Source organism: Atractosteus spatula, chromosome 5 (genome assembly GCF_055471065.1).
Source record: "Atractosteus spatula isolate fAtrSpa1 chromosome 5, fAtrSpa1.hap1, whole genome shotgun sequence".
NCBI classification, from domain to species: domain Eukaryota; kingdom Metazoa; phylum Chordata; class Actinopteri; order Semionotiformes; family Lepisosteidae; genus Atractosteus; species Atractosteus spatula.
The window spans coordinates 25436127-25448266 of NC_142710.1; positions in this window are offsets into that span (position 1 = coordinate 25436127).

Sequence of the window (12140 nt, forward strand, 5' to 3'; positions counted from 1 at the left end):
TAACCAGCCCATGTCGCTCGGCGATAATAGAAAACGTAGCTGTTGACTGATGCAAGTGAGAAAGATGATGTCACCATTGATCAAAGTGAGCAGGAGACTGAGAAGATTCATTGCATTAACAATGGTGTGGTACATTTGTATAAGGAGCCATGGAAGCCTTTACAAGTATACCTTTTCTCTGAGGGGGAGACATAATATCCTTTCAAATGGCTAGGCAATAATTAGTCAACCTCTTCTCAGGAGACTTACTAATAATCTTGTCAGGATGGTGTGTGCATATGTGTGTGTGAGGAGAAAACAGCGCTGAGTTCCCATGGATGTATCTGTTCTTTGTGATCTCAGAGACCGTGCTGCTCCTTGCCAGGCTTGCTGTGCCTCAAACATTCGGTCAATTCTTTTCAGGGGATGTGTCTGCTTCATGAGCCCTTTTTTCCATTTCTTTCGGCTCCAGTTTGGGCACACTTTTAAGGTTTTGAAGAAACCGTTAGGGAACGTTTTGAGAACCATTAGAAGAAAAGCAAAAACTATCAAGCTTCCTCCCTATTGTTTGAGTAACAACTTCTTTGCCTCATTTTACATATTCTTCCATGAATATTATCACTAATAATGATCTATAAAGACTGGGATATTTTTTCAAACACTATTTTAAATGATGTCCAACAGATATATAGATTTGGTATATTAAAAAAAAATCTGTTTAGATTTCATCGTCCTGTGCTGAATGTCAACACTGAACATCCCTGGCACTATTTAACTTTCCTAAGGTGCCTCATCTGTAGGCTGAAACCAGGACCAAGAAAGTGTAACAAATGCAACAAGTAAGCTATCAGACATTCCTTGGCCATTTATCTCAGGGGCATACAAAATAAAACAGACTTCAAAAACTGCCGCTTGAGGAAACATCTTTAACATATTTCTCTGCTGGGGTTTATATCTGAGACTCACGCACAAGAAACTGGTTTCTGAAAATAGAAGTTGTTATGCCTCAGTTTACATTATTTAATATATTTCTAGTGAATGTGTTGTTTTTATCTGCTTAATCTTCATGCCACAATAAGGAAGGTTTAACTTTTGGAAAAAAGAAGGTAACTTCATTGTTTGTCCAGGCAGGAGCAAGTGCTTCAATCATGAAACACAACTAAAGCCCCTTTGCTGAAAATGGACACATGGATCTATAATTGCTCCCAGTAAGAAGCGCCTATTCTGAGTCCCCACACAGGACAGAGACAGGATAGAACAGAAGTTTGTTGTCTTAGAAAGGCTTAGAAAAAAGCACAGGCTAATAGAACTCTGTTTTTGGGGTCACGAATCAGGGTTTTCCAGAGTTTCAACATCAATAAAATTCCATATAGTCACCTACATGGTGCCACCATCTAGTCTAAGTGAATCAAAACCCACAAAAACACGACCTTTATAAAGCCCAACTTCTCCCTGTACAGTGAAGTCTTTGAAACTAATCCTGAAGCAGTTTGTTTCCCAAATGCTCTTGAAATACCAGACTACACACACAGTATGCTTGTTGTCATGATCTGCCTTCTTACAGCTTTGCAAGTGACAGCACCATTCAACCATGCTTTGCTGTACTGCTTTAAATACCCAAAGCACTTGGAAGAATGCAGCCTTACATGAAATAACATGTCCCACTGTACATGTTGACTTAATGCCTTGTATAAATAGTCAGCAAGTGCTTTTACACTTAGACTGCACTTATCTAGATCGGTTCAAATCAATTGTTCTTAGAGAGGAATCTGACATCTTCACACTGTCACTCCCAGGCAGTGTCCACACTTACCAGGTGTTCTCCCATTGTGCACTCATTGTGACAGAATAATAAAAGATTCTGCAACCTCCCCTGGATAGATTTTCACACTGAAAATCAACACATAACAAGTTAACAATAGGTAAAGTCTGAAACACAAGCCTTTTACAAGGAATACAGTAAAATTAGTTATAAAATATTTTATTAAAATATTAGACAATTTTGTCACAGAAAAATATCTTTTTTATCAAGGCGAGACAAAGAGTTCAGATTTTTTCTGTTTTATTGTTTTACTGCTTAAGCAGTGACTGTGCTGATCAAGCAGGTACATTAGTGGCCACTTGTACTGCTGGCTAACTGATAAACCATGCTCATCTGGAGATTATTAGAAAGACAAGGATTGAGGAGTGGTGCTGAGCATTGAACCAGCCTGTGGTGAAGCTCACTTCCTGTATACATGGTTACTGATTGACATGGCACCAGAGAATTTTTGTAACAGCCTCAAATGGAATACTTTTTGAATGCCAAGTGCTTCAACGTGCTTCAATACAATGAGTGGGCTACACTATCAGTTGGCCATTTTACTGCACCAAACACGTGCACTGAGCTACATATTGCATATTCTCTGCCTTTAGATTGACTGTATTTTTATTGAAGCAAATGGAACTCAAAAACACTGCAGCCACACAAAATCAAGCAGTTCTACAGGACATTTTCCTGTAGAAAACATTTTCTCTAGGCTCTGCTCAGCATGTTACTTATGTAAGAACTACAATTACATAGAGTAGCATCAATGGGGTAAAAGGAAAGTTGAAATCATCATCTGCCCTTGATCTACCTGAGTCTTTGGCAGTTAAACCAAATGGAACCCAGTTTACTGAGTATTAGATGGCCAGACCTCCCCAAGCACCTTCTGCAAATTCTCAACGTTGATGTAAGCCATTCCCAGATATTTCTTCATAATAAACCAATCATATCCATGTGTGAAAATGAAAGAAGGCTTATGAATAAGCTTAACATTCAGGATCTGCTATCCAGAAAGTACCCGCTTAAAAACTTAAGAGACTTACTGTTTTTGTTGACATTCAAAGGAAATTACCAATAACACACTTGGTAATACAGGCAGTAACCGATATATATGGGGGGGCATAGTTTAATCTTCCCCGCAGGTAAACCTGGAACCTGGTAACCCGAGCCTCAAAGATGTGCTGCATTAGTTCTGCTTAGCTAACTATGAATACTAATTGCAGGAAGGGCAAACTGCACCCACTGCCCCGTGGCCATGAACACACTAAATAACACTAGAGGTTTCATGGCCATAGCGGGCAAACAATGAGGGGGTCCTGAAAGGCTTGCAATATAATTCTGTTTAAAGGGGATAAACACTGAAGGCTTGAATACATTTCCTATCCTGTGTTCTTCCACCTGACAGATGATGACAGCATATTCAAGCCGCCCATCACTCACAGTGGCTTGACATAGACTATCCCTGCAGTGCTGCATTTTTCTATGCTTTTCAACTTCACTTTGTTTTCCAAACCCAGGAACCGGCCTTTATTGCTCTCTTACCTGACAGGTGATCATTGTCCTAATAAATTTTATTGGAATCCAAATAACAGAGACTAGAAGTCTTATTTTTGCAGTTTCTGTCTGAATCCAGTTCAATTCAGTGATATGCAATTTCATGCAGCATTTTTAATGTACAAGTCCCGCGATGAGGAAATACACTACAGCACTAGTAAAATATGTCACTTTGATCATGATCCTCTGATCCTAGTAATTCTGATTGTGGTATTAGGAAACACAAAGCAAAGAAATAGAGCCAAACAAGCACTTGCATCCCACACCTCTTCAGGCAAGTTCAAAGACTGGATTTCACCCCACAGGCTCTACAGTCACCATGATATCTCTGGTCAGTCCCACCTTTTGGCCCCTGATCTCTGCAGGTCTATGGCCTCAGCAAACCAATGGCTATGGGCAACTTAAACCAGCTGTCCCCCTCCGTACCCCCCTTGGTCATCTTGTCGACACAGGACTCAACTGTACATGCTCTTCATGTCTTCCAAGAACCCATTTATTTCAATGACTAGATTCATTTGCAAAGGTCTGGGCAGGAGCATCACAGCTTCCCAGGCTACATCACCTTCACAAAGGGCCGGCTTTGATCACTGACTCACGACCTATGAGGTTAACCCTCCCACAGAAATGGCTATAACCTGATAGCTCAGTCTCTAATTGCCCAATTGCTCATCACCGTGTTTCTAATCTTGCACTCGTAAAACATATGTAACTTTAACTTGGCCATTCCATTGCACATGGTCAGGTACAGTAGTATCAGAGTTTAGTTCATATCAATAGAAATATTTTAAGATTTTAAGGTTTTTATTATTTAATAATAATAATTGATTACACTTATATAGCACTTTTCTGGACACTCCACTCAAAGCGCTTTACAGGTAATGGGGACTCTCCTCCACCACCACCAATGTGCAGCATCCACCTGGATGAAGCGACGGCAGCCATAGTGCGCCAGAACGCTCACCACACATCAGCTATCAGTGGGGAGGAGAGCAGAGTAATGAAGCCAATTCATAGATGGGGATTATTTGGAGGCCATGATTGGTAAGGGCCAATGGAAAATTTGGTTACGCCCCTACTCTTTTCGAGAAACGCCCTGGGATTTTTTAATGACCACAGAGAGTCAGGACCTTGGTTTTACATTTCATCTGAAGGACGGCGCCTGTTTACAGTATAGTGTCCCCATCACTATACTGGGGCATTAAGACTCACACAGACCACAGGGTGAGCACCCCCTGCTGGCCCCACTAACACCCCTTCCAGCAGCAACCTTAGTTTTTCCCAGGAGGTCTCACATCCAGCTACTGACCAGGCTCACACCTGCTTAGCTTCAGTGGGCCGCCAGTTGTGAGTTGCAGAGTGATATGGCTACTGGCATAATTTGAACCATTTGAACCATCAGGCTTAAAAACATAAGTTAACTTATCATTTTATCAAATATTCTAGGTGGACTTGAGAGTCATAGGAACATAGGAAAGGTTACAAACAAAAGGAGACAATTCATCCCCTCTAGCTCATTTGGGAGCACGATGATACCAGGAACAGAAGTCTGGCTCTGTCACCATCTCCAACTGCCATCTTTTTATTTCAACTTGCCTCCACTCAGCGCTGAAATGAAACACTTGACCTCACTTTGCCATCCTAGATAGTTTATAACATTTAATGGCTGTCTGAGGGCGATTTACACATCAGTAATAATATTACTTATAAGAAATACAATCAAGTGCTGTGGATAAATGACCAGTGAGACCAGATCAAGTGATGCGAAACCTTCAGATTGTATTACAGACTTTGAATACATTGTGGGCCTCCTTTATTGCGGTAATGAATATACAGTGAGCTGTTATTGAATTAGAGAGCTGTGCGTGGCGAGGGAACGAGGCATGAGACAGGGCTGCAGACAGGTGTGAGGCTGGGTTACAGAGGAAATGACAAGACATAACCCTAAAGTTTGAGTTTGTTACTTAAGGGTTTGTGTTGTTTGGTTAAAAAAAATCAGACTAACTGAATTGCTATATAAAAAAACAGCCTTTCTACAAATTAGCTTTTAAATTATGGACTGGCAACCACACAAACCTCTAATTCATTCAGTTACACATTATTGTGGTAGCCTGAGAAAAGAAGTTTTCCTGGGAACACTCATAGCAGGTCTTCAGTGCTTCTTTGTTGTGATACTGGAGGTCTGTCCAGTTGGAACCTCATAAAGGCAGAGGACTGCGAGACAGCAGGTGCCTGTTCTCTCTGTTGGACAGAGCTCTGTTGAGAGACCTGTCTTTGCATTGTGCCACAGAATGGCGCCAAGTCCTAGACCCACTGAATAGAGCAGGTGGGACACTGCTTAATCCCTATGCCCCTCTAGTGGATGTGAAAAGGGCCTGAGATCTGAAGAGAAAAGCTTTCACCAGCACATGCACTAAATCAAAGGTAAGCCACCTAATGTACCCATCCAGAAACGCTGCCATTATCATTTATAAGTATACCAGCCTTCGCAAAAACATAAATTAAGTTAATTGCCATGTGTTTAGTTGAAACAACTGTCTTGGAAATTAAACGCTACTTTATTAAAAAAATCTTTTTAAATCATTTGCAACAAGTGGTGGTTTCTTCTTATTTACCAAAGCATTTGAGATGCAAACTAGATTCTTATTCCTTTTTAATTACTCCCTTTAAAACTCTTCAATTAGATTGTGATTAGTAAGCCATGGAGTATTGTTGAGTTCTGTATGCTCCTCAGCAGTGTTTTAAATAATGTATGATGTTGACCAACTTCCTTCATTAAATTAAAGACAAAAGACAAACGTCAACCCCCACTTTCAAAACACATAACAAAAGATCTCCATTCACGATGTACCAAATTGCATAAATCCAAAAAGACAAAAAGGAACACAAAATTAGGTTGAAACAATACAGTATGTTAATTTTGAATGGTCCTAGGCATGAAAAAACCTTTTCTTCATAGCTATGTAATGTAGAAGAGTTACTTGGTGCAAACATGCCAACTCATTATGGGTCATATTTGCATTTGAAGCACATTTTAGAAATGATCAAAACAGGCAGTCATGATTCTTGCAGACTTCATGCATGTGTGTTTTGGCCAGCACAGCAATTTTTCAAATTTGGCTATCAAATATGGACAAAAACCACAAACTATACAAAATATGAACATCCAATATACTGTATATACAGTACCCATATCTACAGGTAAATCTATAGATTTATGAACAGCAGTATGGACATCCCTTGTGTGAACTTCACTAGACATGCTTATCATTACTCACAATTAGGAATTTCAAAGTTCACGTTTCAAGTTGAAGTCTGAAAAGACACAAATGATAAATACTCAAAGCTTCTTAATGTATAACAAAGGTTTTAGGTCTGTAATTCACTTGTCAGCAAATAACTGTGGCAAAGTTAATGCTTTCCGTAAACAAGACAAAGTAATAAAAATGCTGATAAAAGTCTACTAACCTGATAACATTAGTTAAAAAAGGTTTGTCTAAATATACTTCCTAATTTCGACCTACATTTTGACTCAAAAAGATTTTTCATGATTTGAAGGTCATTTCCAAACACATTTCACATCTGTGGTTCAGAAGTTCCTCACAATAAGAATAATTTTCATATTCAGGATTTCATGGTTTACGCCCAATACCTACTGTATACAGAATCATCATACACTGAAAACAGATGATATTGGTGGCAAAGCAAGGGGTACTAGCTGAATGCACTGATGACCAAAAAAATCAGCCTGAAATGATTTCAGAAATGGTTTCTTTTGTTTGTAGTATTTCTCTTGTCAGCAAGAGAAGCCTTTTTTTCTCCAATAAGATCTAACATCTATGTCTTGTTATAAATCTCCATGAGCGGACAAATGTCCAGTAGAAGTTTACATACCCTTTTGGCCAGAACTCAAGCCTCTCTTAATGCCTGTCTTAACTTTTTTGAAATAGGTTTTAATTTTAAATGAGAAATTGCCTCATTAAATCTCAGAGTCCCATTATAGTTTAGAACTTGCATCATTTTATCCAAACATTTCCTTCTTGAAATAATTGAGGACGTACTACCAAAGAAACTATTGTTCCAAACACATGAATGGGCTTTAAAGGGATATTTGCATCTAATCTATTGAATTTTAGCACAGAACTTTGTTTACAAATATAACCTTTCTTAATACCCATAGATGCATTCTGAAAAAAGTCTGATGTGACAGAAGAGAGTATATCCCTAGAAAATCAGGTGCTCCAGGTAAAACATTAATTTTGTTCTGGGGCAAACTATTTTTTTATTTTGCACCTGAAGAATGTTATCACCTCCATCAGAGCAAACACCTGTGTAGTTTTCCCTTGTGCTACTTCTACTTTCCCTTGTTCATCAGTCACCAACAAGCTGTCCTGTGAAAAGCCAGGTGACCTGTGGCATTTCTGTCACTTTCTAGCCTCTACCGAGTCTCCCTGTTTATTTAGAGAAGGTGTGTGCCTGTGGAATATTGTGCAGTGGTATTCCAATCTGTGCCCAGTTAAGAGATGGATTGTTTTCTGTGTAAAATATGGCAGAGGATCCATAGCCCTGAGCACTGCTAATTAGTTTCTAATGTAACTACAATTCTTTTGAAGAGATGTTTTCTCACTCGCCAAATCTCTTTAAAAGCATCCCTGGGGCTGGAATGAAGCTGCGCAGGGTGCAGTGGGGCAGGCAGCGGCGGTGCTGGGGTGAGCTCGGGTTACTCCCTGCCTGCCGTGATGCATGGTCAGTGGGACAGTGTGGCTCCAGCCTACAGCCCCTATAGCCAACATGCTGCTGGAGGGGGGACTCTGACACCGCCAGTGGAAAGGCACTCTGCGCTTGAAACCCAACACTCAACTAATGGTTACAAATGTGTTTTCAAAGAGAAAATTGGGTCCCCCACACTTGTATGCTTAGAGGCACACACACACAAGCCCTTTAACTTGGACTGCTTCGCTAGGGGGGAAAATGAAAATCCCAGTAATTGCCAGGACACAATTATATGGCACTTTCCTCTACAAGCTAGTCTTTATGGGCATGTACATAGTTTTTATTTCACAATTGCAGATAAAAAGATGACATGTACCCTAAGGTATTCCAAAAACAACTGGCTTTTCCCATCTGCAGAAGAAAATGCCCTAGCAACGGTGTTTTTATTGCGTCCCGTGTCATGGAAGTAGCATGTGATCCTTTGAACTGCAGCCAGTCAAGTCCGTTTTTAATGCGGTTAAAACTCTGGGTCCCCACCTTCCACTAAATTCTTTTTCAGCTTTCTCATTTGTGTTAGCCATTAGCATGTACTGGTTGTCTATGTAAAATAAGCTGTATTTATGGATTCCCCGCCATAATACAACATGCTGAGACTGTGAACTCGACTATGACTTTTTCGTTTCAGAGGTACCATACCGGCGCCTCGTGCAAAATAGGTTAAAAAAAATGTTTGGATCATCCATTCCAACCAGAGAAAATAAGACATAAGTTATGGGAATTAAATTATTAATAGAAAGACGATTGTACCGCACCAAGCAGGTAGCAATAATACTTTGTTTTTTCTGATAAGACATCACTGAGCCTTTCATTCACAAGTCATCAATTCAGAGAAGCAAGGGTGTGGGCCAAGCCCCTTCCTCAAGACTCACCCAGTACTCAGGAAACAGCACTGGCAGCAGGTGGCAGATAGGGCCCGGCAACAAGTACGCACAAATACTGCCGATTATTAAAGAAAAGACCAGCAAAGAGCCCAGTGTGTGAGAGTTAATGGGAATTGAATTAACTACAACTAGAAAATCATTGAGCTTTTAGGTAGGAAAAAATAAAATGGCAAGGCACACAATACCTGCTTCAGTTTTTACCTTTGCTACACCAAAGCAGTTGCACACATTTCAGCCGCTTCCAGTTTTTTGGCATTCAGAAAGAGAAAAGGGAGGTTTAATTAGAACAGACTCATGTTAAAGAAATGACAAGTGATAACACACCCAATAATTCAAAAAATGTTCCTTGCTTAGTAGCCAAATTACAATTGCTGTGAGAAGTTTACTTCATGCCTTATTAAAAAAAAAAACCCAACAGATAAAAATATTAGCCTCAAGCACTATTTAAAGGGAAAAAATCTTGACAGAAGCCACACAAAAGCAGTGGAAATAGCGGTGTGTTTTACTGAGTGACACTTCAAACAGAATTAAATGACCCTGTGCTTTTTTTATTCCAAGACAATGGATTACTTTCAACTGGGGTAATCACAAATGCCTAATTAGCTGTCAGGTGATAGTCTGTTCTGCTCATTGTGAGACAGATAGCTGGAGGGAGCTAGGTCAGCAGACAGTTATACTTTGGACTGAAAGAAAATCTTTTCATCATCCCCACCCCACAATCCTCACAACATTCCTCATTATGGATGATAGGTAGACCCAAAAAAGAAATTGGTCTGAAATACCAAATTCAAATTTCTTGTATACTACAGGAGGAAATCCTCCTGCTGCAAACATATACAATGGTGTAAAAAAGTAAGCACACAAAAATGAAAAGGTTTGTCTTTTTTTACATTTTTGGACAAAAGGATATTTGATCGTCATTTCAACAATACTGATAGATAAAGGTGAACTAATTTTAAAAATAACATAAAAATTACATTTTGCACTCATTTGTACTATTTAAATCAACAGAAATGCATTTTCTTTGTGCGGAAAAAGTTAGTACACCCCTACCTTTATCATTGCATCAAATGCCTAAAATTAGAATCAGGTGCACCAAAATAGGTGCAAATGATTAGAACATCATTAGAGAGTAGCTTGGAGGGCACTGTCTTATATAAACATCAGAAACCTGTGGTTTGGTTTGATCTGGTTGAGGTGTGTGGCTACATCATGCCAAGATCAAATGAGCTCTCCGAGGCCCTCAGAAGATTGTTGATGCCTCTGACTCTGGGAAGGGTTTTAAAGCCATTTCCCAGCAATTTGTAGTCAATTATTCCACTGTCCAAAAGATCATCTACAAATGGAGAAAATTTCAAACCACTCACAATCTATCCAGGCCAGGTCGTCCCACCAAATTCAGTCCAAGAGCTGACCGAAAGATGCTGCAGGAAGTCTCCAAGAGACTCAGTCAATGTCAAAGTTCATGAGTCAACCATCTGAAAGAGACTGCACAACTTTGCCCTACATGCGAGGTCAGGAAGGAAGAAGCCTCTGCTCTCAAAAAAGAATATAGATGCACGACTGAAGTTTGCCAGACAACACCTAGGTGAAGATCAGGACTACTGGAACAATGTGCTCTGGATGGATGAGACAAAGGTAGAGCTGTTTGGCCACAATACCAGACGTCATGTTTGGCGAAAACCAAAAACTGCCTTAGACCAAAAGAACCTCATACCAACTGTAAAGCATGGCGGTGGAAGCATTATGGTTTGGGGCTGCTTTTCTGCCTCAGGGCCAGGCCAGTGTGCCATCATAGAGTCAACCATGAATTCCACATTGTACCACATAGTACTTGAGGAGAATGTGAGGCCATCTGTCAAAAAGCTGAACCGTAAGTGGACCTTGCAACAAGACAATGACCCAAAACACTGAAGCAAATCCACAAAAGAATGGAATGGAATGGCCAAGTCAAAGCCCAGATCTTAACCCCATAGAAATGCTGTGAGGGGACTTGAAGCGGGCAGTACATGCAAGAAAGCCCTCAAACATCACACAATTGAAGGAGTGCGCAAAAATATCTCCATGTCGACGTAATAGACCGATAGACAATTATATGAAAAGCCTACAAGAAGTGATTTCTGCCAAAGGAGGCAACACCAGCTATTGAAGCTAGGGGGTGTACTTATTTTTTCCACAGCAGAGAATTGCATTTCTGACTTTTTCTGTTGAACAAATGATTGCAAAGAATACATTTCATTGTTAAATTAGATCAACTTTATCTATCAATATTGTTGAAATGAAGATCAAATATCTATACATGCAAATATGTTGAAAAACACACGCCTTTTCATGGAGTGTACTTTTTCACAGCACTGTAAGTGAGAAACTTACAGTTCACTTTTCAACACTTGCCAAATGGCATTGAAATGGCCTTAACAGTAGGACATTTTCCAAAACTAGCACACAGCTCCCATTTTCATGAAACTTTTTAAATGTAGTGCTGCTTTTTAGCAGGTTTCAGTGGAATTTGTATGCACTGACTGTTTTGCTAGAAGATGTTGAAAGAAAGGCTTCCTTTAACGTATAAACATATAGACCAGAGATTTAGAGCAATTCCAGGGAATTGTTGAAAGAACAACTGGAGGCTGTAAGAAAAAAAATAGTTAAAACTGGAGATGAACTAGTCAACATCTGACAGGGCTGTTTGACTCTTGGTATTTAACCTCTGGGAACACCACAGCCACTCTCTGCAGGACTGACCTTGTCTGTCATTAACTCTTACCTTCAGTTCATGACACTCACCATAGTTAACTCCCAGGCTATTCTCCAGAGGAAATTACGATCTAAACATACCTCCTGATAAGACGATAAGGTAATAAAATGAATAAAACCTGTACTTTGGGGATACGCCTAACTGTTCTTTTGTTCTTTGTTTGGGTCGTCCATGTCACTGGTCAGCCTTTGGATATAGAGTCTGGGAGCTCCCACTGAACAGGCCTGCCGTAGGAAAAGCCTGACAGTTCATTGAGAGAGAATCCATAATTCACTATACATTTGAAGGAATGAGATTACTTTTGAGCAGTCTAAATGCAGAAAGCATTTTGGATACGTAATTCTAAAAGCCTATGAACTACAACAATCATTATTCAGTCTACACCATATAACTG